Raw genomic sequence first — 11,636 nt, 5'->3', positions numbered from 1 at the left:
AGGAAGACCTAGTTGGCACTGCGTCTTCCAAGGGCCTGCCAGTGTAAAGTGAGTAATTGTGCTCTTGGCTCAGGTTGGATCTCACCTCGACTTCCTGCTTGAGGCAGAGAGCGGGGAGGTATGTGTTCCAAGAAGGAACGCGGGGGAGACGTTTCTCTCCGGGTAAGTCCCTTTTCCGCACTGAGTCCAAGTGGCCCAGCCCAGGAGACCGTGTAGGACTGTGTTCCAGGGCTCTTTGCAAGCTGTGTCCACCTAGGTTTCTAAGGAAGAGAACGGTGTGTCGCCTTGGACTCTGCATGCCAAGGAGTGTTCCGAAGGGCCTACGCGGCTGTCTGTTGCTCAGCAGGCAGAGAGGAGGCCCGGCGGACTCAGTGTAGTTGCCCGGGAAACGGTGCGGACGCGAGAGCCCATCGCGTCCTGAAAGGCATCCTCGAGTTCCAGCTAGGCAGCACATCGACGCACACTTCCTGGAAACTGCTGTATGTCCCCACATGCCCGTTGGCGAAAGTGGAACTTACGGGGAGCCCAGTGATCACCCTGCGGTTTCCCCGAACGAACGAGGGCCGCGGCATTAGTGCCCCCCCAAGGATTGCAAGCACCCAGTTCCTCTGTGGAAATGAGTCCTTTACTCCCAAGGCGTTGCTGCAGTGAAGAGACGCAGGGCCTTTTCCGGGTTTGGCCGAGAGCTCCGTGGTTGCGAGGATGCAGCTTTCCAAACGGTAAAAGACTGCTTTTCTAAACAGGGCCCCCTATGGTAGCTACCACGCAGCGTTAGTACCTGCAGTATTTGAGGGGCGAAGGCAGACAAACGCGGCACACTGGGCCCTCCGCTGAATCCGCTTGAATGAGCGGGTGTCGAAGTGTGGCAAGCTCCCTAACCGAGTGAAGGCCTGAGGAAGGCCTTGCTGGCACTGCATCTCCCAGAGGCCTACCAGTGTAAAGTGGTGAATTGTGGTCTTCTTTGAGCAGGTTGGATGTCACGTCGAGTGCCTGCATGAGGTAGAGGCCCGGCAGGTGTGAGTTCCCAGAAGGAACGCGGAGCCGAGGGTGTCTCTTATGGCACGTCACTGCTCTGCACTGAGTCAAAGTTGCCCAGCCCATTAGACCGGCTAGGAATATGTTCCCGAGGTGTTCGTACGCTGTGTCAACCTGGTTCTCCAAGGAAGGGAGCCGTGTGTCGCCCTGGATTCTGCACGCCCAGAAGTGTTCCGAAGGGCCTACACGGCTGTCTGTCGATCAGCAGGCAGACAGGACACTTGGGGTACTCAGTGTATTTGCACGGGAAGCGGTGCCGACGCGAGAGCCCTGGGAGACCCGAAAGGCCTCCTCGCCTTCCTTTTAAGTGGAACAACGACCGAGACCTCATGGAAACTGCTGCACGCAGAGCTTGCCAGGGGGACAAGTGGGTCCTTACCATGAGACTAGTGGTCACCTTGTGGCTTCCCAGAACGCACGAGGGCTGTGGGATTAGCTCCCCCTAAGAATTGAGAGCACCTGACTTCTCTGGGCAAAGTACTCGTTCCCCTCACAGGCGTGCCTGCAGTGAAAAGCAGCTGGGCAATTCCACACTTCTGCACACAGGTTCTAGGCCGCCAAGAATCCAGCTTTCGAAAAGGGAAAAAAGACTGCTTTGGTGCGCTGATGCTAGGGGTCACCTTGCGATTGCCCAGAACGAACGTGGGCCGCAGCTTAGCTCTCCTCTGAAAGGGCAGGCACCCCGTTTGTCTGGGGGACATACTGGTTTCCTCCCCAGCTGTGCCTGCAGTGAGTAGAAGCTGGACATAGTGAGCGTTTCAGAAACAGCTCCGAGGCTACCTGTATCCAGCTTTCCAAAGGGGGAAAACACTGGTTTTCTAAGCAGTGCCACCTACCCTCGTTAACACCCGCCAGAAGTACGTGCAGAACTGGAAGTGCAAAGGGAGACCGTCGCGACACACTGGGCCCTTGGCTAAATAGTTTTCACTGCGCAGGCGTCTGCGTGTGGCAAGATCCGTAACCGAGGGAAGGCCTGAGGAAGACCTAGTTGGCACTGCGTCTTCCAAGGGCCTGCCAGTGTAAAGTGAGGAATTGTGCTCTTGGCTCACGTTGGATCTCACCTCGACTTCCTGCTTGAGGCAGAGAGCGGGGAGGTATGTGTTCCAAGAAGGAACGCGGGGGAGACGTTTCTCTCAGGGTAAGTCCCTTTTCCGCACTGAGGCCAAGTGGCCCAGCCCAGGAGACCGTGTAGGACTGTGTTCCAGGGCTCTTTGCAAGCTGTGTCCACCTAGGTTTCTAAGGAAGAGAACGGTGTGTCGCCTTGGACTCTGCATGCCAAGGAGTGTTCCGAAGGGCCTACGCGGCTGTCTGTTGCTCAGCAGGCAGAGAGGAGGCCCGGCGGACTCAGTGTAGTTGCCCGGGAAACGGTGCGGACGCGAGAGCCCATCGCGTCCTGAAAGGCATCCTCGAGTTCCAGCTAGGCAGCACATCGACGCACACTTCCTGGAAACTGCTGTATGCCCCCACATGCCCGTTGGCGAAAGTGGAACTTACGGGGAGCCCAGTGATCACCCTGCGGTTTCCCCGAACGAACGAGGGCCGCGGCATTAGTGCCCCCCCAAGGATTGCAAGCACCCAGTTCCTCTGTGGAAATGAGTCCTTTACTCCCAAGGCGTTGCTGCAGTGAAGAGACGCAGGGCCTTTTCCGGGTTTGGCCGAGAGCTCCGTGGTTGCGCGGATGCAGCTTTCAAAACGGTAAAAGACTGCTTTTCTAAACAGGGCCCCCTATGGTAGCTACCACGCAGCGTTAGTCCCTGCAGTATTTGAGGGGCGAAGGCAGACAAACGCGGCACACTGGGCCCTTCGCTGAATCCGTTTGAATGAGCGGGTGTCGAAGTGTGGCAAGCTCCCTAACCGAGTGAAGGCCTGAGGAAGGCCTTGCTGGCACTGCATCTCCCAGAGGCCTACCAGTGTAAAGTGGTGAATTGTGGTCTTCTTTGAGCAGGTTGGATGTCACGTCGAGTGCCTGCATGAGGTAGAGGCCCGGCAGCTGTGAGTTCCCAGAAGGAACGCGGAGCCGAGGGTGTCTCTTATGGCACGTCACTGCTCTGCACTGAGTCAAAGTTGCCCAGCCCATTAGACCGGCTAGGAATATGTTCCCGAGGTGTTCGTACGCTGTGTCAACCTGGTTCTCCAAGGAAGGGAGCCGTGTGTCGCCCTGGATTCTGCACGCCCAGAAGTGTTCCGAAGGGCCTACACGGCTGTCTGTCGATCAGCAGGCAGACAGGACACTTGGGGTACTCAGTGTATTTGCACGGGAAGCGGTGCCGACGCGAGAGCCCTGGGAGACCCGAAAGGCCTCCTCGCCTTCCTTTTAAGCGGAACAACGACCGAGACCTCATGGAAACTGCTGCACGCAGAGCTTGCCAGGGGGACAAGTGGGTCCTTACCATGAGACTAGTGGTCACCTTGTGGCTTCCCAGAACGCACGAGGGCTGTGGGATTAGCTCCCCCTAAGAATTGAGAGCACCTGACTTCTCTGGGCAAAGTACTCGTTCCCCTCACAGGCGTGCCTGCAGTGAAAAGCAGCTGGGCAATTCCACACTTCTGCACACAGGTTCTAGGCCGCCAAGAATCCAGCTTTCGAAAAGGGAAAAAAGACTGCTTTGGTGCGCTGATGCTAGGGGTCACCTTGCGATTGCCCAGAACGAACGTGGGCCGCAGCTTAGCTCTCCTCTGAAAGGGCAGGCACCCCGTTTGTCTGGGGGACATACTGGTTTCCTCCCCAGCTGTGCCTGCAGTGAGTAGAAGCTGGACATAGTGAGCGTTTCAGAAACAGCTCCGAGGCTACCTGTATCCAGCTTTCCAAAGGGGGAAAACACTGGTTTTCTAAGCAGTGCCACCTACCCTCGTTAACACCCGCCATAAGTACGTGCAGAACTGGAAGTGCAAAGGGAGAGCGTCGCGACACACTGGGCCCTTGGCTAAATAGTTTTCACTGCGCAGGCGTCTGCGTGTGGCAAGATCCCTAACCGAGGGAAGGCCTGAGGAAGACCTAGTTGGCACTGCGTCTTCCAAGGTCCTGCCAGTGTAATGTGAGGAATTGTGCTCTTGGCTCACGTTGGATCTCACCTCGACTTCCTGCTTGAGGCAGAGAGCGGGGAGGTATGTGTTCCAAGAAGGAACGCGGAGGAGACGTTTCTCTCAGGGTAAGTCCCTTTTCCGCACTGAGGCCAAGTGGCCCAGCCCAGGAGACCGTGTAGGACTGTGTTCCAGAGCTCTGTGCAAGCTGTGTCCACCTAGGTTTCTAAGGAAGAGAACGGTGTGTCGCCTTGGACTCTGCATGCCAAGGAGTGTTCCGAAGGGCCTACTCGGCTGTCTGTTGCTCAGCAGGCAGAGAGGAGGCCCGGCGGACTCAGTGTAGTTGCCCGGGAAACGGTGCGGACGCGAGAGCCCATCGCGTCCTGAAAGGCATCCTCGAGTTCCAGCTAGGCAGCACATCGACGCACACTTCCTGGAAACTGCTGTATGCCCCCACATGCCCGTTGGCGAAAGTGGAACTTACGGGGAGCCCAGTGATCACCCTGCGGTTTCCCCGAACGAACGAGGGCCGCGGCATTAGTGCCCCCCCAAGGATTGCAAGCACCCAGTTCCTCTGTGGAAATGAGTCCTTTACTCCCAAGGCGTTGCTGCAGTGAAGAGACGCAGGGCCTTTTCCGGGTTTGGCCGAGAGCTCCGTGGTTGCGAGGATGCAGCTTTCCAAACGGTAAAAGACTGCTTTTCTAAACAGGGCCCCCTATGGTAGCTACCACGCAGCGTTAGTACCTGCAGTATTTGAGGGGCGAAGGCAGACAAACGCGGCACACTGGGCCCTTCGCTGAATCCGTTTGAATGAGCGGGTGTCGAAGTGTGGCAAGCTCCCTAACCGAGTGAAGGCCTGAGGAAGGCCTTGCTGGCACTGCATCTCCCAGAGGCCTACCAGTGTAAAGTGGTGAATTGTGGTCTTCTTTGAGCAGGTTGGATGTCACGTCGAGTGCCTGCATGAGGTAGAGGCCCGGCAGCTGTGAGTTCCCAGAAGGAACGCGGAGCCGAGGGTGTCTCTTATGGCACGTCACTGCTCTGCACTGAGTCAAAGTTGCCCAGCCCATTAGACCGGCTAGGAATATGTTCCCGAGGTGTTCGTACGCTGTGTCAACCTGGTTCTCCAAGGAAGGGAGCCGTGTGTCGCCCTGGATTCTGCACGCCCAGAAGTGTTCCGAAGGGCCTACACGGCTGTCTGTCGATCAGCAGGCAGACAGGACACTTGGGGTACTCAGTGTATTTGCACGGGAAGCGGTGCCGACGCGAGAGCCCTGGGAGACCCGAAAGGCCTCCTCGCCTTCCTTTTAAGCGGAACAACGACCGAGACCTCATGGAAACTGCTGCACGCAGAGCTTGCCAGGGGGACAAGTGGGTCCTTTCCATGAGACTAGTGGTCACCTTGTGGCTTCCCAGAACGCACGAGGGCTGTGGGATTAGCTCCCCCTAAGAATTGAGAGCACCTGACTTCTCTGGGCAAAGTACTCGTTCCCCTCACAGGCGTGCCTGCAGTGAAAAGCAGCTGGGCAATTCCACACTTCTGCACACAGGTTCTAGGCCGACAAGAATCCAGCTTTCGAAAAGGGAAAAAAGACTGCTTTGGTGCGCTGATGCTAGGGGTCACCTTGCGATTGCCCAGAACGAACGTGGGCCGCAGCTTAGCTCTCCTCTGAAAGGGCAGGCACCCCGTTTGTCTGGGGGACATACTGGTTTCCTCCCCAGCTGTGCCTGCAGTGAGTAGAAGCTGGACATAGTGAGCGTTTCAGAAACAGCTCCGAGGCTACCTGTATCCAGCTTTCCAAAGGGGGAAAACACTGGTTTTCTAAGCAGTGCCACCTACCCTCGTTAACACCCGCCAGAAGTACGTGCAGAACTGGAAGTGCAAAGGGAGACCGTCGCGACACACTGGGCCCTTGGCTAAATAGTTTTCACTGTGCAGGCGTCTGAGTGTGGCAAGATCCCTAACCGAGGGAAGGCCTGAGGAAGACCTAGTTGGCACTGCGTCTTCCAAGGGCCTGCCAGTGTAAAGTGAGGAATTGTGCTCTTGGCTCACGTTGGATCTCACCTCGACTTCCTGCTTGAGGCAGAGAGCGGGGAGGTATGTGTTCCAAGAAGGAACGCGGGGGAGACGTTTCTCTCAGGGTAAGTCCCTTTTCCGCACTGAGGCCAAGTGGCCCAGCCCAGGAGACCGTGTAGGACTGTGTTCCAGGGCTCTTTGCAAGCTGTGTCCACCTAGGTTTCTAAGGAAGAGAACGGTGTGTCGCCTTGGACTCTGCATGCCAAGGAGTGTTCCGAAGGGCCTACGCGGCTGTCTGTTGCTCAGCAAGCAGAGAGGAGGCCCAGCGGACTCAGTGTAGTTGCCCGGGAAACGGTGCGGACGCGAGAGCCCATCGCGTCCTGAAAAGCATCCTCGAGTTCCAGCTAGGCAGCACATCGACGCACACTTCCTGGAAACTGCTGTATGCCCCCACATGCCCGTTGGCGAAAGTGGAACTTACGGGGAGCCCAGTGATCACCCTGCGGTTTCCCCGAACGAACGAGGGCCGCGGCATTAGTGCCCCCCCCCCCCCAAGGATTGCAAGAACCCAGTTCCTCTGTGGAAATGAGTCCTTTACTCCCAAGGCGTTGCTGCAGTGAAGAGACGCAGGGTCTTTTCCGGGTGTGGCCGAGAGCTCCGTGGTTGCGAGGATGCAGCTTTCCAAACGGTAAAAGACTGCTTTTCTAAACAGGGCCCCCTATGGTAGCTACCACGCAGCGTTAGTCCCTGCAGTATTTGAGGGGCGAAGGCAGACAAACGCGGCACACTGGGCCCTTCGCTGAATCCGTTTGAATGAGCGGGTGTCGAAGTGTGGCAAGCTCCCTAACCGAGTGAAGGCCTGAGGAAGGCCTTGCTGGCACTGCATCTCCCAGAGGCCTACCAGTGTAAAGTGGTGAATTGTGGTCTTCTTTGAGCAGGTTGGATGTCACGTCGAGTGCCTGCATGAGGTAGAGGCCCGGCAGGTGTGAGTTCCCAGAAGGAACGCGGAGCCGAGGGTGTCTCTTATGGCACGTCACTGCTCTGCACTGAGTCAAAGTTGCCCAGCCCATTAGACCGGCTAGGAATATGTTCCCGAGGTGTTCGTACGCTGTGTCAACCTGGTTCTCCAAGGAAGGGAGCCGTGTGTCGCCCTGGATTCTGCACGCCCAGAAGTGTTCTGAAGGGCCTACACGGCTGTCTGTCGATCAGCAGGCAGACAGGACACTTGGGGTACTCAGTGTATTTGCACGGGAAGCGGTGCCGACGCGAGAGCCCTGGGAGACCCGAAAGGCCTCCTCGCCTTCCTTTTAAGCGGAACAACGACCGAGACCTCATGGAAACTGCTGCACGCAGAGCTTGCCAGGGGGACAAGTGGGTCCTTTCCATGAGACTAGTGGTCACCTTGTGGCTTCCCAGAACGCACGAGGGCTGTGGGATTAGCTCCCCCTAAGAATTGAGAGCACCTGACTTCTCTGGGCAAAGTACTCGTTCCCCTCACAGGCGTGCCTGCAGTGAAAAGCAGCTGGGCAATTCCACACTTCTGCACACAGGTTCTAGGCCGACAAGAATCCAGCTTTCGAAAAGGGAAAAAAGACTGCTTTGGTGCGCTGATGCTAGGGGTCACCTTGCGATTGCCCAGAACGAACGTGGGCCGCAGCTTAGCTCTCCTCTGAAAGGGCAGGCACCCCGTTTGTCTGGGGGACATACTGGTTTCCTCCCCAGCTGTGCCTGCAGTGAGTAGAAGCTGGACATAGTGAGCGTTTCAGAAACAGCTCCGAGGCTACCTGTATCCAGCTTTCCAAAGGGGGAAAACACTGGTTTTCTAAGCAGTGCCACCTACCCTCGTTAACACCCGCCAGAAGTACGTGCAGAACTGGAAGTGCAAAGGGAGACCGTCGCGACACACTGGGCCCTTGGCTAAATAGTTTTCACTGTGCAGGCGTCTGAGTGTGGCAAGATCCCTAACCGAGGGAAGGCCTGAGGAAGACCTAGTTGGCACTGCGTCTTCCAAGGGCCTGCCAGTGTAAAGTGAGGAATTGTGCTCTTGGCTCACGTTGGATCTCACCTCGACTTCCTGCTTGAGGCAGAGAGCGGGGAGGTATGTGTTCCAAGAAGGAACGCGGGGGAGACGTTTCTCTCAGGGTAAGTCCCTTTTCCGCACTGAGGCCAAGTGGCCCAGCCCAGGAGACCGTGTAGGACTGTGTTCCAGGGCTCTTTGCAAGCTGTGTCCACCTAGGTTTCTAAGGAAGAGAACGGTGTGTCGCCTTGGACTCTGCATGCCAAGGAGTGTTCCGAAGGGCCTACGCGGCTGTCTGTTGCTCAGCAAGCAGAGAGGAGGCCCAGCGGACTCAGTGTAGTTGCCCGGGAAACGGTGCGGACGCGAGAGCCCATCGCGTCCTGAAAAGCATCCTCGAGTTCCAGCTAGGCAGCACATCGACGCACACTTCCTGGAAACTGCTGTATGCCCCCACATGCCCGTTGGCGAAAGTGGAACTTACGGGGAGCCCAGTGATCACCCTGCGGTTTCCCCGAACGAACGAGGGCCGCGGCATTAGTGCCCCCCCCCCCCAAGGATTGCAAGAACCCAGTTCCTCTGTGGAAATGAGTCCTTTACTCCCAAGGCGTTGCTGCAGTGAAGAGACGCAGGGTCTTTTCCGGGTTTGGCCGAGAGCTCCGTGGTTGCGAGGATGCAGCTTTCCAAACGGTAAAAGACTGCTTTTCTAAACAGGGCCCCCTATGGTAGCTACCACGCAGCGTTAGTCCCTGCAGTATTTGAGGGGCGAAGGCAGACAAACGCGGCACACTGGGCCCTTCGCTGAATCCGTTTGAATGAGCGGGTGTCGAAGTGTGGCAAGCTCCCTAACCGAGTGAAGGCCTGAGGAAGGCCTTGCTGGCACTGCATCTCCCAGAGGCCTACCAGTGTAAAGTGGTGAATTGTGGTCTTCTTTGAGCAGGTTGGATGTCACGTCGAGTGCCTGCATGAGGTAGAGGCCCGGCAGGTGTGAGTTCCCAGAAGGAACGCGGAGCCGAGGGTGTCTCTTATGGCACGTCACTGCTCTGCACTGAGTCAAAGTTGCCCAGCCCATTAGACCGGCTAGGAATATGTTCCCGAGGTGTTCGTACGCTGTGTCAACCTGGTTCTCCAAGGAAGGGAGCCGTGTGTCGCCCTGGATTCTGCACGCCCAGAAGTGTTCTGAAGGGCCTACACGGCTGTCTGTCGATCAGCAGGCAGACAGGACACTTGGGGTACTCAGTGTATTTGCACGGGAAGCGGTGCCGACGCGAGAGCCCTGGGAGACCCGAAAGGCCTCCTCGCCTTCCTTTTAAGCGGAACAACGACCGAGACCTCATGGAAACTGCTGCACGCAGAGCTTGCCAGGGGGACAAGTGGGTCCTTACCATGAGATTAGTGGTCACCTTGTGGCTTCCCAGAACGCACGAGGGCTGTGGGATTAGCTCCCCCTAAGAATTGAGAGCACCTGACTTCTCTGGGCAAAGTACTCGTTCCCCTCACAGGCGTGCCTGCAGTGAAAAGCAGCTGGGCAATTCCACACTTCTGCACACAGGTTCTAGGCCGCCAAGAATCCAGCTTTCGAAAAGGGAAAAAAGACTGCTTTGGTGCGCTGATGCTAGGGGTCACCTTGCGATTGCCCAGAACGAACGTGGGCCGCAGCTTAGCTCTCCTCTGAAAGGGCAGGCACCCCGTTTGTCTGGGGGACATACTGCTTTCCTCCCCAGCTGTGCCTGCAGTGAGTAGAAGCTGGACATAGTGAGCGTTTCAGAAACAGCTCCGAGGCTACCTGTATCCAGCTTTCCAAAGGGGGAAAACACTGGTTTTCTAAGCAGTGCCACCTACCCTCGTTAACACCCGCCAGAAGTACGTGCAGAACTGGAAGTGCAAAGGGAGACCGTCGCGACACACTGGGCCCTTGGCTAAATAGTTTTCAATGCGCAGGCGTCTGCGTGTGGCAAGATCCCTAACCGAGGGAAGGCCTGAGGAAGACCTAGTTGGCACTGCGTCTTCCAAGGGCCTGCCAGTGTAAAGTGAGGAATTGTGCTCTTGGCTCACGTTGGATCTCACCTCGACTTCCTGCTTGAGGCAGAGAGCGGGGAGGTATGTGTTCCAAGAAGGAACGCGGGGGAGACGTTTCTCTCAGGGTAAGTCCCTTTTCCGCACTGAGGCCAAGTGGCCCAGCCCAGGAGACCGTGTAGGACTGTGTTCCAGGGCTCTTTGCAAGCTGTGTCCACCTAGGTTTCTAAGGAAGAGAACGGTGTGTCGCCTTGGACTCTGCATGCCAAGGAGTGTTCCGAAGGGCCTACGCGGCTGTCTGTTGCTCAGCAAGCAGAGAGGAGACCCGGCGGACTCAGTGTAGTTGCCCGGGAAACGGTGCGGACGCGAGAGCCCATCGCGTCCTGAAAGGCATCCTCGAGTTCCAGCTAGGCAGCACATCGACGCACACTTCCTGGAAACTGCTGTATGCCCCCACATGCCCGTTGGCGAAAGTGGAACTTACGGGGAGCCCAGTGATCACCCTGCGGTTTCCCCGAACGAACGAGGGCCGCGGCATTAGTGCCCCCCCCCCCAAGGATTGCAAGCACCCTGTTCCTCTGTGGAAATGAGTCCTTTACTCCCAAGGCGTTGCTGCAGTGAAGAGACGCAGGGCCTTTTCCGGGTTTGGCCGAGAGCTCCGTGGTTGCGAGGATGCAGCTTTCCAAACGGTAAAAGACTGCTTTTCTAAACAGGGCCCCCTATGGTAGCTACCACGCAGCGTTAGTCCCTGCAGTATTTGAGGGGCGAAGGCAGACAAACGCGGCACACTGGGCCCTTCGCTGAATCCGTTTGAATGAGCGGGTGTCGAAGTGTGGCAAGCTCCCTAACCGAGTGAAGGCCTGAGGAAGGCCTTGCTGGCACTGCATCTCCCAGAGGCCTACCAGTGTAAAGTGGTGAATTGTGGTCTTCTTTGAGCAGGTTGGATGTCACGTCGAGTGCCTGCATGAGGTAGAGGCCCGGCAGGTGTGAGTTCCCAGAAGGAATGCGGAGCCGAGGGTGTCTCTTATGGCACGTCACTGCTCTGCACTGAGTCAAAGTTGCCCAGCCCATTAGACCGGCTAGGAATATATTCCCGAGGTGTTCGTACGCTGTGTCAACCTGGTTCTCCAAGGAAGGGAGCCGTGTGTCGCCCTGGATTCTGCACGCCCAGAAGTGTTCCGAAGGGCCTACACGGCTGTCTGTCGATCAGCAGGCAGACAGGACACTTGGGGTACTCAGTGTATTTGCACGGGAAGCGGTGCCGACGCGAGAGCCCTGGGAGACCCGAAAGGCCTCCTCGCCTTCCTTTTAAGCGGAACAACGACCGAGACCTCATGGAAACTGCTGCACGCAGAGCTTGCCAGGGGGACAAGTGGGTCCTTACCATGAGACTAGTGGTCACCTTGTGGCTTCCCAGAACGCACGAGGGCTGTGGGATTAGCTCCCCCTAAGAATTGAGAGCACCTGACTTCTCTGGGCAAAGTACTCGTTCCCCTCACAGGCGTGCCTGCAGTGAAAAGCAGCTGGGCAATTCCA

Source organism: Eubalaena glacialis, chromosome 1, assembly GCF_028564815.1.
Source record: "Eubalaena glacialis isolate mEubGla1 chromosome 1, mEubGla1.1.hap2.+ XY, whole genome shotgun sequence".
Taxonomy (NCBI): Eukaryota; Metazoa; Chordata; class Mammalia; order Artiodactyla; family Balaenidae; genus Eubalaena; species Eubalaena glacialis.
This window is presented reverse-complemented; position numbering follows the sequence as displayed.